The sequence below is a fragment of the Falco biarmicus genome, chromosome 1 (genome assembly GCF_023638135.1).
Source record: "Falco biarmicus isolate bFalBia1 chromosome 1, bFalBia1.pri, whole genome shotgun sequence".
Lineage (NCBI taxonomy): Eukaryota > Metazoa > Chordata > Aves > Falconiformes > Falconidae > Falco > Falco biarmicus.
In genome coordinates this window covers 752,957-773,848 of record NC_079288.1, presented here as the reverse complement: position 1 = coordinate 773,848, position 20,892 = coordinate 752,957, and the positions used below count along the sequence as shown (strand labels likewise).

The window sequence follows — 20,892 nt, the reverse complement described above, 5'->3', positions numbered from 1 at the left end:
GCCAACACAAGCCAGGAGCGCAGCCTTGGGTGCTTTGTTTGCAAGACAGTGGAAACGAGCCCAAGCTACGCTGAGATGGAGCCTGCTGAGCCCCGTGCCAACCCTTCCTCCTGCTAATGGAGAGCATGGAGTGAGTGTTGGTCTGATGGCAGCCCCAGGGGAAATCCCTTTGCTGGGAGCTGAGCCTGCTGGGCTCTGTGGGGCTCTGTAAGGCTGTGTGGGGCTGTGCTGGGCTCTGTGGGACTGTGCTGGCTTGTGCAAGGCTGTGCTGGCTGTATGGGGATCTGCTGGGCTCTGTGGGGCTGTGCTGGCTGTGTGGGGCTGTGGAGGGCTGTGTTGGGCTGTGCTAGGTTCTGCAGGTCTGTGCAGGGCTATGCCAGGCTGTGCCAGGCTGTGTGGGGCTGTGCTGGACCTGTACTTGGCTGCACTGTGCTGTGCAAGGCTGTGCTGGGTTCTGCTGGGCTGTGCCGGGTGCTGTGGTGCTGGAGGCTGCCAGTGTGACCAGTGTGTCACCATGCCCTGGGTTCGGCCAGGCTGGCACAGGCTCTGCTGGGTTGTGTCTGTCCATTCCAGTAGGTGCCATCTGTCTGGGCAGTGGTGAGGAGCTGCGGGTCGGGAACCTGCTCTGCCAGCCCTGGCACTGCCCTCACTCACGGAACAGTTTTGTTATCAGCACTTGCTATCCTGGGTCTGATATTGTCCTTTCAGCCAGGACAGAGGGGCCTGGCAGGCACTGAGGGTTTAAAGGGCTCACATAATAAAGATGTTATCACTTCCCAAGTTCAGGGAAAGTCCTAATTATTCAGCATGTTGTTCTGAGGTGGGTCAATTAAGTCCCTATGCCATTGCTACAGCGCAGGGGAAGGTCCCGATAAGTTATCATGTTCATCGGCTCTGCTGGGAGGGAAGAGGCTAGAGAGAAGGAAGCACTGCTCTAATCTTGGGGGAATATTTAATGAGTGTCCCAAGGCACATCTTGATATTCTGTACATGAAGAGCATGAGACACAGATAAAGAACATCACCTTTGGCCACCCAGCCTGGGGATGCTGTCAATCTCCAATTAAAAAGGCCGATGCTGTTGACCTTGCACTAACAGCACCCCAGGCGCTTATCCTACAGCAAATGTGCCTGAGGGGCTGTGGCTGCTCTGGGGCCACCATGTCCCTGCTCAACACCCTCCAGATCATGGGTCCCTTGCTGATGGCACTTACCCTGCATCCTTGGAAACACACATGAGAATGTACAGTGAGCAATGAGTTGTCAGTCCTAACACCTAATTGGGGAAGATGGTCCCTCCAAAGGCGTGTTGGGACCGAGACTGCTCTTCCCACACTTTTGCACCAATTAAGTGGGTGAAGACAGATGAAGGGGCTAGAAAATAGAAATCGTGAACACAGAGAAGTCATCCACCAGTGGAACTGCCCTGTTTGTCTGAAACATGCTGCCTGGGGGCCCAGCCTGTTTCCAGCCTTTGGAAAAAGCGACATGCTGAGCATCCTTTGGGCAAAACCGCAGCTCCCCTGCAGCATGCAAATGTATATGGGCAGTGCTGGGCAGCTGCCAGGGGTCTGTGCTGGGGGGAGTGGTTTGGTCGGGCACGCAGGGGCTGGGCAGTTTTCCTTCTTTGTTTTTTATTTTTAGAGGAAAAATTAAATTGTAAATTTCTCAGGGGTACCACTTGAATTTTAGTCGGGAGTGTCACGCTTTGTCCCACACGAGTAGTCACTCGGCTCTGTGGGGATCGGTTACTGGCACGGCATGAGCTGCTCCCTGGTGATGGCTCTGACAGCTGAGCAATGCCTGGGCAGGGCTCCCCAGGTGAGACTGGTTGGCTGGAGGGGGGGTTGGGGGGGGTGGCGGGGTTGGGACACTATACAAAAGCCCCTCCCCACCCCTAAGAGCCCTTCTCATGCTGCTGTGCCTGAGCACAGAGGGAGGAAGATGCTGGGCAGTGGAAGGATGGCAGAGAGCTGGATCTGAGCGACATCAAGAGAGGTAGGGTGCATGAGGTGGGTGTCTCTGGGTGGGGGCTGCTTTCTCTGGAGACAAGCTGAGCTGCAGCCTTCTCTGCTCCCTGGGGAGAGCCCCTTCCCAGGTGCTTGCAGGATTGCTGCAGCCTGCAAATGGTGTGCTTGGACATAAGACAGTGGATGAATTGATGGAAAGCAGGTAGGTGTTTTTCTTTTGCTCACCTCGCTGTCCTGTCTGGAGCAGCTCTGCTCTGTAGGTCAGTTGCACTGTCCCAGTGTTTTTTGCATATTGCAGCCTGTTGGAAAAAGGGTGAAGGAAGGGGAAAAGGGAGAGAGAAGGTGGCCAGAAGGGTGAGGAGAGAATTGAACAAAGCAGCTGGAGATGCCCTGGTTTGGTCTTCACACTAAGCCTGCCTCCTTCATCAGTTTGGTGCAACCCAGATGCAGGGTGAGTGCAACGCTCCCAGCCCATGACTGCCTGAGCACCAAGGGCCTAGATAAGCTCATTAGTGTCATGGAAATATCTCATGCCAGGAGGACCTTGGGGTTAAAGCCATAACGCTGCCCTGATGGGCAGACCCAGGAGGAGCTCTGCAGCTGAGTGGGTCTGGAGTGGCTGTGGGGGAAGCACGTGGAGCTACAGGGTGTTGGATGAAGCTGTGGACTGTGTGGAAGCTGCTGGGGACAGGATGCTTTGGGGGAGCTAACGGGTGTGCAGCAGACCCTGTTTTGCTACCTGTAGAGCATGGCCAAGGGCAGCTCTTTGAGAGGAGGTTGTTCCTAGGCAGAGCTGACACCCAGGTTTGCTCCCACCCACTGCCATTCGGGAGAGCCAGTGCTGTCTGGGGGTGTTCAAGCTGCTTTATCCCAAGCATGGCCAAGGAACTGGGATGCAGGTGAAGAAAGTGCTGATAATGGCCTCCAAATAGGGAGCAGAGCAGCAGCGATGGTGTGCTGCATGAAATCCAAAGCCAGGAGCAGCCCCGGACTTGGCGTGAGCCCTGAGGCAGATGGAGGGAGGAAGATGCTCCAGCCAAGCAGCTCGTAAAGGCTGGAAAAGAGGCTTTGGTTGCTGCAGGGGAGCTCTGGCAGGGCCTCGTGTCTGTGCCGGGAGGGTATCACCCCTGTGAAACTGCTCCCTCGGCGCTCCTGAGAGCGCCGAGGCTGCGGGGAGCTGTGCCCGGCCGTGTCCCGCTGTCACATACATCGCTGTCCCCGAGCCTGGGCAGGGCCCGTAGCGGCACGGGGCGGGGGGGCCGTTCCCCGGGACACCCCCGGCAGCGCGGCCGATGCGCCGGGCCCGGCCGCCAGGTGGCGCTGTGCAGCCGCCGCTGGGGGCGGGCTGGCGGGGGATCCCCGGGGGGAGGTGGGAGCCCGAGGCGGGGCGCGGACCCGGTGGCCCCCTCGGGAGCGGCTGCGAGGGGCAGGCGGGCCGTAGAAGGGGCCTGTCCCGCCGCCCGCCCGCCCCTCGCCCCGTGTGCAGCTTTGCCCGGTTGTCTGTTACCAGCCGGGACGGGCAATTTCCCACCTGCCCCCCAGGGCGGTGCTGAGTGCGGCCGCGTTGGGTCCGGAGGAGCGTGTGGCGGGGGGCGCTGAGCTGGTCCGAGCTACCCACGGTCGGCGCTCGAGTCTGAAAAGCAGCAGGTGAGACGGCACTGTGACACCCCTCACCCCAGCCCATGCTGGGTCACAGGGCAGCTGTCCCTGTAGGGGTCTGGGAAAGGGGACAGTGGCAGGAGTGTCTTGCACAGCCCACGGTGACAGGATCCAGTGGTGTGTAGGGATGGAGCAACTGTCCTGTGCTCCAGGAGGACCAGGAGCAGCCTCCTGGGATCAGGGCTATGATTTTGGCCCCAGTGGGAGAAAAGAGCCTATCCCCTGGGAGGGACCTCTGGGGACAGCCGCTTTGCTCCTCTTCACAGCCATGTACAGAAACTTTGCTTTAAGCACACCCTCAGGCTGTAATGCTCCTGAGACATCACTAGCTATGTGCCTGGTCCCAGAGGACTCCCTTGCATGGACATCAGTGCTGCTTCTCTCTGCTGGCTCGGGTATGATCAGGCTCTTGGCCACCAGGTTTCAGCAGGTGTGGGAAGGGGAGTAGCAGGGGTCAGAATTGAGGGCGACAGGCTTGGAAATGTGAAGGGAGCACGGAGCTGGAGTTCAGTGCTGGGGTTGGGCTGGCTTGAGGAGCTGGGTGTTTGATGGAGTCTGGGGCAGGAGTGTGGCAGGGTCTGGAAGCCAGGGCTGAGGCAGCTGCAGCGCTGTCGGTAAGACCTGGAGGTTGTGCCCACTTGCTGCCTGGGGCTGTCTGCCTTCCTGGGCACTAAATGTGCTCATGGGTTAAAAATCGAGACTCTGGAGAGAGGAAGCCCCTTGCCTGGTGACTCAGCTGAAAGCTGGCACCACCCAGATGTGCTCCAAGCATGCTGGGTCAGAGGGGGGGCACTGGGACATCTCTCAAGGTTGAGGCCTGGGCAATCCCTGACTTTGCAGCAACTCTATTTACTTGGGCTTGTGCAACACCTTCTTGGGAAGGTGACCTCTTTGCCATCCAGTTTGAACTTCTTCTGTGTGGTGGCCCTTGGGGAGCAATCCAGCACAGCGCTCAGCATGAGGAGAGGGGCAAAGGGACAAGAGCAGTGAGGAAAACAGCTCTGCAGCTGGCCCTTGGCTGAGGAGGCAGCTGTCAGCCAAGCAGCATGGGTGCAAGTGAGGCTTTGCATGTCTCTTCTGCTCCAGTTGATCTCCCCTGAATGTCCATAGCCACCTGCACCCTCCTGGGCTGGGTCCCACGGCAAGGACCAGCACCTGAAGTTCAGTGCAGCCTTTGGTCTGCAGGAGAAAGGCTCATGGCTAAAACCCTGGCCCTTCCTCTCCCCAGTCAAATAATGTCCCTGAATGATGATATGGGGCTTGAGTCCCTTCTCTTCCCTGCCAGCAGCAGTCCCATTTCTCCTCACACCCTTACAACTGTTCCTGAATACTCATGTCTGGTCCAGAGTCCGTGGTGCTTCCTGGGGCTCAGCACTCTGTTATTCAGCAGACCATGGCCTGGGCTCTTCTTTCTGCTCCCTGTTGGGGGTCTGTGCCCTGAGGAGCAGAGGGGGTCAGCCCTGACTCATGGCTGCAGCCTGGTTCTGCTCTCCACCTGGGACCCTTCCTCTGCTGCTCAGTTAAACCCGGCATCCATCAGATCATCCATCAGATGGAGAAGAGCTCCATCAGAGCCTAGGGCTCTTTCTCAGCTTTCTTAGCTAATGGCTGTGTCTGTCTCCCATTGATCCTCAGCTGCAGAGCTCATCGATTAAGTACATTTCTTATTACACTTAGTGGTATTTTACTCCTTTCTGTGCTTACCTTGTGCCAGATGCTCACCCTGTGCTTCTGCCTGCCAGGAGGAGAATTCCTCTGCTCAGAGAATCGTTCCCCCTATGTGCTGGCCTTGCTCTCCTCCCCTCAGTCACCACCCCTGCCCTCTCCCTCTGCCTGACTGGCCTTTATTCTGCTTTCCCTGCCTGCCTCTTCCTCCTGGACCAGGGCAATCCCTCTGTCTTCTAGTTCTTTACTCCTTGGTCCCTGCTCCCATGCCCTCCTTGCAAGTCTGATTTTTCTCCCAGGCAAAGCACTGAGGCAGCCATGGTTCCCAACACTTCAAGTGGGCTACGAGCCTCCTGGGATACCCTGACCTATACCCTGCCTCTGCATGGCTCCTACCGAATATCACTGATGCCTCCACTGAGCTGCCAGGGACCTTGCACTAAACTCCTTTCCAACCTGGTGGTGCCCCTCTCCCTGCTGCTCACTGCAGCATCCCTCCAGCTTGCCAGAGCCCACCTCATGCAGGGCCATGTTGCCTTTCTGCAGTATCTTGGCTGCCTAGGGTACAATCTTACAATGAGTGGTCTGGATGTGTCTTACAGAGTGCATAGATAGAGCTTAGAGCTTCTGGAGAGCAAGAGGGCTCCTGCCTGATGCAGTTTTCTCTTGTCATTACTCCCTGGGCCTGGTACAGAGAGAAGGGGATGAAATGGGTCCACATGTCAGCTGGTATCACCCACTTGGGGCAGAACAGTCTTCCTGTAAGGTTTGCTAACTTTTCTGCAGCAAAACAGCATTGTCAGTCCAGCAACTGGAACAGCCCTGGCCTGCTGTGCTCTCCCTGCCAGCAGCTGCCCAGCCAGGGTGAGAGGCACCAGCCAGGGCACTGTGTTCTCCTTTGCCTCCCTGCCGAAACACCTTCACACTCACCACACACTGTATGTTGCCTCACTCTCTGCCTCACCTCCTTTCAACTCTCTTGCATGCATCATTCAAAAGCCATAACTTTATTGGGCATAAAATATTTACTTAACTGAGCTTTTTGCAAATATTCCCCTCCATTATTTTTCCTCCTTTTGGGAGCAGACACTGCTTCTCCTGTGCTCTCGAATGGCTTCTCTTAAATAATACAACAAGAACATATGAACATCCAGTAGCCTTTTTCTTTCTCTTGAAATACTCATAAATATAACGGTGTCACCAATCCATTACAGCTACACTAGGACCGTGGCTCAGGAACACCCAGTAGCAGGGGCCCAGCCTGTGTAATCACCTTGCTGCTGGAAGAGGGACAGACAGGAAGGTGCCTAGGGAGGAAGCACAAATACATGAGAAGCTCTGACATGATGCAGAGTATATTAATTAAGAAATGTTCTTTCAGAAGGGACAGCTGAAGCTTGGCAGAAGAAAGTGCAGGACTGAGCGCTCCCAGTCTGGTCCCAGCTAGGATGCTGGGCCAACTGCTTGGAACAAAATTCCCTACAGCAGCTAAATGGCTGGTCCCTGGGATGCTGGCCTGAGGGATGAGGATGCTTGCTGAGGGCTGGGCGTGCTAAGGGGCCCTTCCCACTGCAGGCAGCATCACGGGCAGTCCACAACAGCTCTTAGAACAGGATAAAGATTTTTTAGGAGCTTGAATAAGCCAGAAATCGGGGATGTTTTTCGCAGAAACAGATGTGTGTGTCAGATGGTGAACATGTTCATCCCTCATATGAAGGCATCCAGCTGCACATCCACAGTTTTCCCTGCCGTGGGCTGGCATTTGGGTGGATGGGTCTACCCTCAGCGGGTGCCGTGAGAGGGCCCGTGTCAGGGGCCTGGCAGTGGGCTGCGCTGTGCCCTGGTTGGAGCTGTAGCTCCTGTGCGTGGGGCTCCCTGGGTGCAGGATGTGCTGCGGCCAGGTGTGGGGGGTCACACTGCCCACCCTGGGGGCTGCCAGGCCTCGCTGTGGGACGCACCGTGGCGGGCGGGGGGCCTGACCCCTCCGGCCCGTGGGGCCGGCGCTGTCCGCGGTGCTGGCGGCGGCGGCGGGGACCGGGGAAGCTGCGCGCTCCCGGTGAGCCCGATCTCTGCAGTTCTGCCCAAACGCTCGTGGGATCCATGGGCTTTTCCTTCTCTCGGGTAGGGTGTAAAGGTATCTCCGAGGGAGGGAAAACTGCACATGGTGGGCAAAAAGTCACATTGGGAGCACCACTGCGGTAAGGAGGAAAAAAAAAAAAAAAAGACCCTGCTCCCCTGCATGTGTGCTGTCATTGCCCTCGTGATCATGCTGCCTATAAAGAAACAAGTAGTTCAATGTGCTGGGAGGAGGATATGGGGATGCACCTGAAGTTGTGTCTCCCACCTGGGAGAGCTGGGTGCGGTGAATTTAATATCCCACCTGCCTGCACTGATCTCCTTTGCTGGCCATTACCAGTAACAGCTGGGACAATTTAAATCTAAAGCTGATCAGGCAGGGTTGTGGGAGAATCTTATGGTGTGAGTGGCTGAGTGGCAAAATGGCAGATGCATGTTGCTGAGTCCAACTAATGCAGATGAGAATGTGTTCTTAACTACAGACCCATGAAGCTGGCCTTTAATTTCATATTTCTTGCTCAGGAAAAGAGACCTCACCATCGCTGTGGGTAGTTCTGTGAAGATGTCGTCTCAGTGCCTGATGTCAGTCAAATACAGCAAATTGCTTGTTGGTAGTTATTAGGAAAGAGACTGAAAACAAAACAGGCAGCAGGATTATGCCAATGTATAATACACCATGCTGCAGTGCAAATGCTGTGTGCGGGTTTGGTTGCCCAATCACAAAAAGGAGGTAGTTGAATGAGAAAGGTAAAGCAAAGGATGACAGGGCTGATCAAAGGCACTGAACAGCTTCTGTGTGAGAAGAAACTAATAAAGTAGGGCTCTCTTGGTTAGAAGAGAGACAATAGAGGTGACATAGGATAGAGTTTTATAAATCCAGGAGTGATATAAAGGTGAGAAATAGGGAATGGATATTCACTATTTCTCATAGATAGGTGGCATCAAATGAAACAATCAGGCAACATTTAAAACACAGATGAAAAGAATTTTCTTTTTTTCATGCAGTGCCTCATTATGCTGTGGAACTTGGCACCCCAGGGGGGTTCAGGGACCCACAGCCCCTGGTTCAGAAAGCAATTAGGCAAGTTCATGGAAGATGGATGCATTAGCAGTGATTAAGTGTGGTGGTGCAGATGCAAGGCCCAGCACAAGGAGTGATCTGCTGTTGATGGCTGCCTGGCAGCTTGTGGCATGACGGAGCCTGCAGGCAGGTCCTGTGGGCCTGGTTCAGTGCTTTGCTCTGGTCTCCCACCTAGCTGGGACCCCCTTCACCTCCTGCCAGCGTGGCCTCCCCTTCCTTTCCCAGGTTGGATATGTGGCTCCATGGACAGTGGGGAGGAGAGACAGAGCCTGAAGCGGCTTTGACCCCAGTGTATAGCCAGGGCCAGGCCATGAGCAGCTCAGTGTGTGTAGCTGTTGCTGTGCTCTGTCATTCCCTCTTCTGTGGCAACCTGCTGTCACCAGCCCTGGCCCTGCCTGGAGCTTAGCTAGCCATGTTGTCAGCTAGCCCTGGCTTGGGATGTGCCTTTGTGTCACCGAGGACTGTTTAAGTGTTTCCCTGTTACAGCCAAGTGAACAGACCTTTCCCTGTAATGCTGGCAAATCCCTGTTCCTGAGGAGCCATTAATTGATTTCCCTTTTCATGGTTTCTCCCCTGTCCATGTTCTCCCTGCCGGTGCTCCCAGTCAGTGGCTGTGACGGGCAGATCCTGAAATTATTGATAAACACTCATTGGGGCTGGAGCCTGGGAAATTGCCAGCAACCCCAGGGAATTTCTCTCTTGCCAGCATCATTTTTCTTGATGACATGTTCCAAAGTTTGTTGGGGAGCGGGCAAGGCCTCCTGTTAACTTTTTTTTTTGGTTTTATGCATGGGTTGTTTTAAAAGATCCCTGCATAAAAGGAGAGAGGAGAGGCTCAGGAGCTAGCACCTACAGTTATCTCTGCCCTCTAGCCTGTCCCCAGAGAGCGCAGGGCTGGGCTGAATTCTGCTCTGAGCTTTGCCCAGGCCTGCACCCCCCCTTGCAGGTCAGCCTCACTCTGCCATGCCACTCCTTGCCTCTCCTGGCTCAGGACTTCTTGAACCCAACATGACAGATCCCTGTTTCTTCTTCTGAATCCTCTGCTCCAGCAGGCCGTTACCCCTGTCCTGGCATGCATGCGGGCGAGGACGCCAGGCCATGGTCTGAGCAGGTAAAAGAGCCAGCGTGGGCGCAGCAGTTGGAGCAGGACACCCCTGTCTGGAGGCAGGACAGTCCTTGTCACCAAGGAGCCCAGCTATGGCAAGGGCTGGCAACCTGTCCTCCCCACTGGGCAAAAATAAACTCAACCCCCCCCATGGCTGATCCCTACTAGACCAGTGTCATTTTTCCCTGGGTTGTGCTCTGTGCCCAGCTTATGCAGCACATACAAATGCGTGCGGCATGTTGGGTCTCTAGCTGTTGCTCTTTCTGGAGCTTGGAGCATTTTTCTCTCTGCTAGGTCTGCTAATTAGTGGGAGGTTGTGGATCAGGAACAGAGGGAAATGTCCTTCTGCAGTTCTGGCACTAGAAATAATTGAGCCATTTTTCACCTATAGCCAATCTAATTCTGTCCACATCTTGATTTTTCTCTTAATAGTTTGGGGATACTGTTGGCAGCCATGGGATTCACAGCCATGTCCAAAGCTTTTCAGTGATTGCCTTGATTTCGTGCTCTCTTGCTAACTGGTTGCTGTTTTCTTCTTAGTTTTTGCTTAAGCTCCTCAGAGGATGGGAAAGGAGCTCATTTTAGCCAAGCTGTATTTGCCTCTGCACTGATATTCCTCAGTCCCTCTCCTAGGCAGGCATGCAGGATGGTGCACCCAGTGCAGCTCCTCTGCAGCCAGCAGCACATGTCCCCTCATCCATCACTCAGGTCTGGTCCCTGACCCTTTCATGTCCTGTCCTGACTGCAGGCAATGTTTCTGCCTCTGTTTGCCTGGGCAGGGGCTCCTGTCACCTCCTCAGACCCCTTTCCTGGGTGCACAGGTGGGTGATGATGGGCAGCAGCTCCTTGGGCTACGGCAGGGTGGGAAGCGGCTCCGGTCTGCACTCCCCGGGGTCAGTCCTGCTGCCTCCCCCGGCTGGGCAGCCCCAGCTGGGGCTGTGTGGGCAGGGGCTGCGGGCAGCGGGCTCCTGCCCACCGGCTTGGGGTGCAGGGCCGGCACAGACCTCACATGGGGCATTGCTGCCTGCTTGGGGCGGCTTTGCAGAAGCAGCTGATCTTGCTCTGTGCCTACCGAGCGTGTTCCTGCACACTCCGGCACTCCCAAACCAGCAAAAACCCCATTACAGTTGTCATGGAAATTAGAAAGTGTGTCTGCCTGAGTTTCCTCGGCACAGGGCTCCATATTCCCGGTGACTTGTCCATCAAAGAGCCTCTTGCCGCGCTGGTGCGGGAGCAGCTCTCATGGGGTGGCCGGGGCTCCGTGGGCAGCCACTGTCCCTCCCCCAACGCTGGGGCTGGGGCTGCGATGTGACGTGTCAGCTGCCGGCTGGCCCAGGAAAGTGAAGATGTTCACGGCACACTGAAAGGTGCGATTTGTCAGTGCAGGTCCCCAGATGCTCAGGGCCTGTCAGGCATCAAGAAAATCCCATACATCACGGGGCGGGTGCTAATCCCCTTTTTTTTGTTTTGGGTGGGTTTTTTGGCCATTTTATTTTTCTGTGAGTGCCAGAGTGCTGCAAGGAAAACTGGGGCAGAAGAGGAGCAGCAGCATGAGAGCTGGCCCTGGGCACAGGAGGGTTTGGGCTGATGAGCTGCAGAGATTGATGGATGCAACTTGCCTTCTCATGGATTATAGGAATCTCTCCCCTCCACATGCACATTTGGAAGTGAGGAGGCTGTGGTGTGTGTGTCAGGACACGAGTGAAGGGGCTCAGACATCTTCCCCAGCTTCACCCTGCTCTCCGCATTTGTCCCTCTGTCTGTACACATGCGCATGCATCTGCGTGCAGATTCAATTGTTTTCTTTAGAACATTTTCTTTTTCCAGTGTTTATGGGCCATGGGATTGGAAGTGAAGCATCTACTTAATTGCTGTCAGGCAAGGAAATGGGTTATAAAGTTGCCAAGGGAAAAAATAGATCACTCTGGGGTAAATGCAGGAGAGCAGGGCTGATGTAAAGAGGAGGGGGAGAAAGGCAGGGGATGGGAAGAGATGAGGGGGGAGAATGAACAGGAAGGGATGAGCAGGCAGCAAAGGGAGCTGGCTCAGGGAGGGATGTGGGGGCTCTCCTTGCCTCCAAGCTGAAATGGCACCTTCTGTGCTGGGCACCTCTCCTGGCACTGAGGGGTGAAACACTGCCCAGAAAGGGAAAAGGGTTTGTGCTGGGAACATGCCGGGGCTGGGGCAGCTCCTCCCCATGGTGCTCTCTTTTGTTTTAAAAACCATGGATCTACTAACATGATGTTTCCAGACATGTCCTGACACCACTCAGCGTGTGCTGGGGCAGCAGGAGTGAGGATGGCCAAGTGCGAGACCATGCAGGGGTGTGCCAGGGCATGAGTCAACCTGTCCGCCCTCTCTCGGGAGCTCTGCTCAGGTCCCCCAGGATGGCAGCATTTGCCTCCTTGGTGTTGTGAGCAGGGCTGCTGGAGCACTTTGCAGAGGTAAAATTGGGAGAAGGGAGCCCCGCTCGTCCTCCCCGATTCATGGCTGCCGCCACTCCAGTTCTAGGCTCTTGGCTTGTGACTCTCTTAATCTGCATGGCTTTCTTGTTTCCTTCATTATCTCCCCCAGTCTAACCCCCCACCATGTCATCCTCATTGCACGGCTCCTCCCTCTCCTGTTCACCACATTACTGCAGCAAGAACTCACTTTCCCATCTTTTAGTCTCAGTGCCATACATAAAAGCACTCTGATGGCCATGGCGTGATAGCAAAGACAGAACTTAATTTCACAGCATTTTCATATAATACTCCATAAAACTGAACAAATTTGCTGGAGTCCAAATCCATCTCATTATGCAGAGTCATTGAAAGGGAGGCTTTTACATTCTGGGACTCAGTGCTCAACTAGGGGGTGGTACAGAAGAATAGAAAAATAATTAATTAGGTGCTGCTCTGGATCTTTGATCCTGCATTGCAAGGCACATTAAATAAAATCCTGGCTCATGAATAAATGCTGCACGGAGCTCTATTTTTCTGACCTCACGCAGAAATGTTTCAGTGAGGCTGAGGTGTATGTGGGGAGGTCCCTGGCCTGAGCCTGTGCCCCAGGAGCAGGGCAAGGAGGAGGAGATGGAGCAGGGCAGGATGTCTGCCCTGGGGTGGGAGCAGTAGGTTGCAGTGACAGCCTTGCTGGCTTGGTTACAAACAGCAAAGCCCGAACAGGGCTGCCATGCTCTGGCAGGGTGCTGGGGATCAGGATGGGATGAAGGAGCCACCCAGCTTCCCCAGAGCTCTGCTGTGGTCCTCTGCTATCCCCATTGCTCCCAGAGACCTTGCTCAGCACATCCAGGGTCTTTGCCCTGCCTTGCTGTGAGAGGCTTTGAGGCAAGGAGCCATGCCTGCAGCAGTCTGGGGATGGTGGGATGTGTCAGGGTCCCTACAGTGATCCCCATCCTCCTCCCCCTATCCCTTGCACTGAAGTCTCTCCTCTGTATGCAGCTGCAGTTCACCTCTCAATGGTTGTAGGCTTGAGATTCGTGTGGGGTTTGTATTTTTTGAGTAATGCACTTTGTGAGATGTAAGGACTGAGGACCCAGCCACACCAGGTGGGTGGGCAGTCTTGGGGCACACCAGGTGAAGGGATCCCAAGTCTGAGTTGGGAATGAGCCCTTGCACACTTTCACTGTGCTTTACCTGGCAGCAAGGGCTCTCTCTGCCCTGCCTGTCACTTGGCAAGAACAGATAATTAACCCAGGTGGGGGAGTGGGAAGCCTCAAGGAAGGCTTTAAGTTTGGCTTTATTTGCTGGCATCCCCTAATATCCTGGTGTGGGAGCAGGTCCTGGCTGGGGCTCTTGTGCCCTGATCAATCGGCAGTGCTGCTGTCCCACGGCAGGTGGCTCGGTGACCTCGGGGGCAGCCATGGTGCTGGGCAGGTGGATTAAAAACGCACCGACAAGGCAATCCTGCAGAGGAGAGAGCTCGCTTCACCTCACACTGTTAATTAATCTCCGAGCCAATGAGGATGCTCTCATCTGGTCTTTACTTAATCCATAACCCAGAAATCCTCAAATTATGTCATTTGTTCAATACAGATGAAATTAATTACTCTGGGAAATAGGCAACAAGTTACATTTCTGATGCCCCTTATCGCATAATCAAATCTACAAAGTGCTTTCCGTGCAGCCGCAGTGGCAGTGGTGGGATTGCCTGCAGCAGGCATGAAATACTGAGCAGCATCCGCTATAAATCTGGCACGGTGCTGACTCTTACAGGAAGCCAATGGCCGAGCGAGGCTGGGGACTCTGCAGGAGTGCTGGCGATGCAGCAGCGAGGGCAGTGCAGCCGCCATGCACTCCTCTGCTCTACCCACCGAGGAACCAAGGGCTTAACTACCTGCCTCAGCCCTGCCACTCCCTCCTGTGCCTGCCACCAGCCTACCTTTTATTTATTACCACTTATTGGGGTCACAGATACAGCTTGTGGGGCTTCCTGGGGGATCCAGAGGCCCCCCCCAGAGCCTGGCCCCTTCACCTGGGGCTCTGTGCCTGCAGGATGCATCCCTCCACCTGGTGACTTTGATGAGGCAAGGGGAAGGTCCTCATCAGGATGTATCAGAAGAGCTGGGTACAGAATAATAGCGATTTACTCTTTATTGGAGTTATCACAGGGAGGAGAGCTGGGATGTGAAAGGCAAAGGCTATGGCAGCGGCTGCGGGAGTGCGGCAGGGGTGGGAGCGTGGTGCTGGCTTTATGGGTGCTGGCTGTGCAGCATGATGGCCTTTGCTCTGCCTTGGGGGGGCACAGTATGGAGGGGTGGGCAGGTCAGACATTGCCTTTCTGCCAGGGGAGTGGGTGTTATCGTATAGATAAGTGAGCGCTGTATTCTTGCGCCCAGCCCACTGCACTGCCTTCCTGCTGCAGCACTAGGGTCGTCCTGCGTGGCACCTGGGCTTTGCCAGTTCCCCCCTTCTGCTGCTGCTCCTGCCCTTCGCTCTGGGCTCAGATGGTGCCTTTTTAATTGCCTGCTTGAAAAACCTGGACAGAGCACAAAGTGCTTCAGTGAGCCACAGAAGCTGTTGTCCGTTTGACCTCTTGCCCATCGCCTGCTGCCCACCTGCATTCCCACGGTGGCTTTGGCAGAGAAACACCCCAGTGCTGTGAGTGCCCCAACCGGGAGCAGTCCTGGCATGGCAGAAACCTGTGCCCATGCCCCTGACACCTTTAAATTCCCCTCCTGAGAGAGGGCTGCAGACTGGAAATGAACCCTTCCTTCCCTGCTTGTCCTGAGCATTTTTCCTCTGCGCTGGGAAAACCCTCCGAGGATTTTGCTGGAGCTGTTGGGGGGGAGTCAGTGTGCTCCAGTGCAGCTAGAGATCTCGTAGAGAGCACTAAAGACGATTCCCGAAGGCATAAGATCAAAATTTGCAGCCCAGGCGTGCTCCCTCCTCTCGGCGCTCAGCTGCAGAGTGCTGCTCTGGCATGTGAACTGCCGATCAGCTCCAAGTGTCAGCAACGCACATCCCCAGAAAAACGCTTTAATTGCAGCCTCTGGCCAAGAATGGGCTCTGGTGGCAGGACAAGCTGCTGGGCTGGGCTGCCCACACTGAGGGCCACCTTGCCCCCTTTCCCTGACTAGCTGGGGACCCCCAGGCCCTTCCTGGTGGGCTGGTTTTGGTGGGTCAGTTTTCTGGAGGGAAGGCTTTATTGTAAGCAGTTAAGGCAGGTACCAGCTTACATGTGACTAACACATTAGGAGCTGTTGTAACAAAAAAATCTATACTAGTTGTTTGCTAAAATGGCAGTAATGAATTGAAAAATATTACAAGCTGATCAAGGCAGCTATTTCAGGGCATGTTAGGGCCCTTAGCCTGGCTCTTCAGCTTGCCTGGGTCACCAGACACAGTAAAATCTATTCGGAGAAGATAGAAATGTAATTTCTCTTTGCCCTATCAATTTAAATAAATTATCTATTAGATTAGCTGCACTTAAAACAAAACAAGAAATCGATCCCACCAGCCACGGCTGCTATTAAACTATGTTTTGCACCACTAAACCTATAATTGCCAAAGGACCCCATGAAAGGAGAGCAGCCTGGCTGTGTGGTGCTGCTGGTGGGCTTGGGCTGTGCTCCCCAGGCCAGAGGAAGGGTCCAGGGGGGCTGGATGGACTGCCTGCCTGCCCCGAGCTCTTCTGCTCCTGCCACAGCAGTGGAGCCTGGGATAATTCATGGGCAAGCTCCCTCGAGTGCCCGGGCTCCCGTGGACAGCCCAGTCCCAGCCTGGGAGAGGTGCTGAGGTTGGGGCCAAACTGCTGGGGTCTTCTCCCTTGTGCATCCCTGGGGATTGCCAGCTCAGAAGTGCCTAACACCCCGGGGCAGGCGGTCAGTTTGATGTGTGATCCCACTGCACCCTCCACCCCCAGTTTGCTTCTCCAGAGCCTTGCTCAAAGAGTGAGGAGCCAGGGTGCAGGCAGAGTGGGAGGGAGGCAGGGACAGAGGCAGCACCCCTGTGGGGAGCTGGAGGAGGGGGGATGGAGTCCCTGGGAGGGAGGGCAGGCTTCTGAAGCAGCATTTCAGACATGGCTGTTCCCTTTAATTTTTTTCCTGCTGAAACTGCTGCCTTGCGCAAACCTGCTCAAGCTCCTCAGATAAATTAGCATCTAGGGGATTTTTTTCCTCTACGTTTTGTGCAGTTGCATAAGAGGGAAGAACAGAGGAGCCCAAGTAGCAGATTGCTTTGTAGAGAAGCGTGAAACAGCCACAGACAGAGCTGCTGTCTCCCTGCTGCTAACAGATCTCATGCATTCAGCTGGATGGAGCTCACGTGTGTGATCCAGGTATGTCTGGGATCGTTTGGGTGAGAGTGGGCAGGACAGGGAGACCAGGGGGGGCATACAGGTGGTGGGGACTCTTCCTGCCATGGCTAGTCATCTGGATGCAGCTGGTTTTCCCAGGTCTCCCGGTCTGCAGGATGGCCAGGCTCAGCAGAAGCAGTCCATGCAGGCAGCCCAGCCCTGTCCCTCCTGTCAGGAGAAGGCAGCTGCCAGGTCCTTGGCTGCTGCCTCTTCTCTACCTCTCCTGGTGGATCAAGAAGCCCGTTTGCGAAGAGACCCAAGGATGCTCAGAACGCACCTGCACAGGAGCTGGGGAAGCTGTGGGGGCTTCCCAGTGGGTGCCATTCCCAGTGAGAGGAGGAAGGTATCAGTATCCACTCAGCTGCCTCTCTCCCTGACCTAACCCCATTGATTTGTAACGATCCAAGTCTGAGGAGATGTGTGAAGCAATCAATATACTGGCAGCTCTGCAAGTGGATGCAGGGAGGCAGGGCATGAGGGTACGGTGTTTAACCCTCCCTGTCCCTGCTGTGGGTCCCACACCTCCCCAGCGCTCACGGGTCCCGCTCAGGTCCTGCTGGCCAGGCTGGACCGCCCCAGCGCTGCCCGGGGACAGATGGGTGCCTCCTGAATCACACTTGTCCCTCTGACCACACTTCCCCAGCTGAGCCGTCCCACCCGAGTGCACCACCAGCCTGGCCAGCCTCTGCCTTTGAGTTACCTCCCTTGGAGATTTGATTATGCCTGAGCAGTGGGGATGATGCCCTGGGGCTCCCCAGGTGCAGTGGCCTCCCACCCCTCTCCAGCTTCTCCCAAGAGATGGTCATGGCCCAGTGCAGGCTCTGCCCTGACCCTTGTGCCATTTGCAACCTCCTTACACACACCTGCATTATTGTTTCACCTTTCTGTAAAATCCCAGAAAGGATCCTGGGAAGAGCATGGGGAGAAAGGAAACAAAAGGGAAAAACCCCAAAAGACTCAAAAAGGCTCAAACTTGCAGAAGGGTGAAGGAAACTTGGGGTAGGAGAAGGGAGGGGAAGGGGCTGCTTGTGATGCTGCAGAGCTGCCGGGCACACCTGAGGGTGCTTGGCAAGAGGAGCTAGGAGCTCTTACCCCTGGGGAGGGAGCTGAGGGGTGCTTGGCTGTAAGTGCTTCCATAACCCTCAGATAGAAGTGATTTTTCTGAGGCATAAGTGAATGGCAAAATAATAAACATCCTTATAACAGCAACGCTCTGGTAAATGCCTGGGGCCATGGAGGTGCTGGGGCAGGCAGCCTTCCCCGCAGCCAGCAGCAGGAGCAGAGCCCCATCCATGTGGTTTCACCAGGGAGTCATGGCCCAGAGAGCCTGGCCAGGATGACAGGGTTAAACACCCGCTTCGGGGCAGCCCTTGGCAAGTAGAGAAGCTGCTTTTCAGGACCTGGCCCAACTCTACAGCTGGTTGTAAGTGCAAAGCCACCGCAGTGTAGGACTGAGTACCATGAGTCTGTGTTTTGGTGTGACATGAACTTGATGCCTTGCATGATGGGTTCGGTGCTGTGTGTCCTCACCAGCCTGGAAACATGACTGCAACTTGTGCAGAGGCACTGGGGCTGCTGGAGAGGTAATGAGCTCCTGTGCCAAACCTGTGGAGCTTTGCACCTGAAGCAGCACGTGCCTGGCCAGGCGAGGGGCTTGCACCAGGACTTGACCGTGTGCAGGGAGAAGGGAGCAGGTCTCCAGCCCAGATCCCTTGAGAGGGGGCCGGGAACCAGCCTGGACATATCGTGCCCTGCCAGCTGCTGCCAAGGGCTCTGCCTTCACCTGCCAGCATGTTTTCTCCCTCCATCCCAGAGCCCAGGGTCTATTCCACCCGCCCCCCCCCCCCCCCCCCCCCCCATAAGCTTGGTCTGACAGAGCCCTGCTCATTGTGGTGCAGGGACAGGCTTGGCTGCATCAGGAACAGGGAGCAGAGTGCTGGGAGACCTCTCCACCGGGCAGGAGATAACAAGCCAGGTCTTTGGGAGAAACAAAGTAAAGTTCATGGTGGTGTCTGAGGGGCATGAGGCTGTTGCAGGCAGAGGGAAGCGCTGCTGCTGCCCATGTGCTGCCTGTGCTCTGCAGTGTTCTCATCAGGATGCTGCAGGATGGAAGGCACAGAAGTCCCCACTGACTTTGTTACAGTAACAGAGACTGAGCCTCCTCTAGCAGGGAAATGCTCTTTAGCTGCATTAACAGGCTGAGATCTGATGGGAAAGATTAAAAAAATTGGTGTCCTCCACATCACTCACCTGAGACTCTATCAGACTTGCCACAATTAGGAAAAGTCACATCGAAGGCTTCATTTGTAAAGGACCAAAATAAGAGAAAACATTTGGCCCAGAGGGAAGCAGAGAAGGAATTTAAGCTGACTCTCATCTTTCATCATTTGCCTTCTCCTGCTCCTGTCTTGGCAGCCCCAGTATTTTGCTTTGTCTCCTTCAGGTGACTAATCATTAGACTAATTAGTTGCTAATCAATGTTTAATTAAAACTTAGTTGTTAATTACTGGAGGTGGTACTGTAGGTTGGATATGAAATGTTATGAAAACATTTTTAAGGGCAGTTTATGGGAAGCTGGCCTCCCTTGTCTCTGGTGTGTCCCTTGGTCAGGGTCCCCCCGGGGGCCTGATATCCTAATAGAAATGGGATGGGGACTGATATCCTAGCAGAATTGGGATGGGGGCTGTGGGTGTAACACACCAGTATGGCATCACTGCACCCTGGAGTGCCTGCTGCCTGCTCTCTGGAGCTGGCTCCATCACCTGGGACCGGGCCATGGTGTGGGTGGCTCAGGAGCATCCCTGACACCTTCCCGTGGAGCAGCTGGGGAAGGAGGTGCATGGGCAGCCCCAGGCAATGGGTGACATGGAGAATGTCCCTCCTGGTTCCCTGTTGGGATGGGAAACAGTCAAAGCAAGGTCCCAGTGCCCTGCCCAGGGCTGCAAGCCCCTTGGATGTTGGGTCCCGGCTCTGGGAGCTGTGTGAGCATTTGGAATGCTGACGAGCATCCAGCCAAAAACCAAGTGCAGTGGTGTAGCTACCATTCCTGTATCTCCCTGCTCAGCCTCCATCTGTTCCCTTGAACCTTCCTGAAAGCTGAGGCCGGGCAGCAGGGCTTGTCTCCAGAGAAGGAGGTTTTGTTATGCACATTTTGCTTCGTGCAAGTGCCTGGAGGTTTTTTATGCACGATCCATTGAAAAGAGCCCGTTAAATATTCCATCAGTGACGTATATGTAGGTCACCCAGGTGTGCTGCTGCCTCCAGGTACCAGCTCATTTCAGCCCTTGGTGAGGAGCCTGTGTCTGCTCATTAATTCTGAGGTGGCTTCTCCCTCCCCCTGTCCTGGGTCAGGGGCTGGGGGGACTGGTGTGCCTGGCTGGGAGCTGGGGCTGGCCCTGTGGGTCTGGGGGCTTTGTGCAACCCTGGAGGGATCTGCAGGGCTGGGGGTACCACGTCTTGTTCAAGGGCCCTAAACTCCACTCCGTAGAGTGGGCACCTGTGAGAGGGGGGCCAGGGAAGCACCCCCAGGCTGGGGCAGGGGACCCCCAGGACCCCCATGCAGAAGAGCTGTTGCCTCATCTCGGGGTGGTGTGGGACCCCCCCTCCTCAGGGGCTGGGCTGTCCCGGTGGGGAACAGGCACTTTGCAAGTGCTGTACATATGCTAATGACGCAAATTACATTCTTTCTGCTCTTTACATTCCTTATTTCACTTTACTTGTCATTTTATGACTCGTTTTAATTTCTTGAGAGCAGACCCGTAGGATAATAAGGTCTGGTGCTGCAGAGGGTCCCGAGGCAGACACTGTGTCTCCATCCAGACAGAGACGCTGGGAGCACTGCTAATGTGCCTGCGTCTGGATCAAGTGGTGGCATGTTCTTGTCACCTGGGGAAGAGCAGGGAGTTTCTCTGCAGAACCTGAGAAGTTGGGCAGCTGGACAGGAGCTGATGTCCTGGGGCCCGTGGGAGAGCCAGCTCCTGGCCTCTCTGCTCAGTGTTTCCCTTGTTCCTCCTCTGAAAATGGGCACCATTTCAAGGGGTCACTGAGCCCAGCTGGGTCCCTGTCACCTAGATGGCGTTTGCTGCAGAGATGGGTGCTGTGAGGTGAGGGGCAACTCCAGAGCTCTCCTGACTGAGGCACTGGAGAGTCTCAGCCCTCCTCAGGGCGATGTCCCCATCCCGGGCTGTCCCTGGCCAATTCCTGTGCCTCCCTCCAGCTGTGAGCCAGGACTTGTATCACTCCCCACACTGACTTACTCTGGCAAGTGTGGGCTGGGGTGCTGCAGGGCTGGGGAAGGCGAGTGTACAGGTACACTTTTTGCTTGCTTGATGCCACTGGATATGGGGTTTTTTTTGAAAAAAAATTATCTTTTCTCCCATTGCTAGTTAGACAAAGATGCTGACAATGGACCAGGGTTTTGGTGATTTGGATGGTGACAATGCAAGGAAATGGAGCTATGTTTAGAAATAATTGCTTTGTCTTTTGCAGAGGTATTAGTGCTTCCATGCTGGCAGTTACAGGAATTAGCTGAAGGTATTG

The 20,892-nt window shown here is 55.1% G+C and overlaps 1 protein-coding gene across 3 annotated transcripts in view; it reads left to right on the top strand.

The window, feature by feature from the left end:
- RBFOX3 (RNA binding fox-1 homolog 3) overlaps positions 1–20,892 on the top strand; it is a 188,890-nt gene that overhangs the window by 14,186 nt on the left and 153,812 nt on the right. Inside the window, exon 2 of one of the 3 annotated variants that reach the window (XM_056346953.1) lies at positions 16,192–16,335. The exons of the other annotated variants lie outside the window; for them this stretch is intronic. The gene's annotated coding sequence lies outside the window, so the exon portion shown is untranslated. The remainder of the gene's footprint in view (positions 1–16,191; positions 16,336–20,892) is intronic. 3 annotated transcript variants of the gene reach the window in all.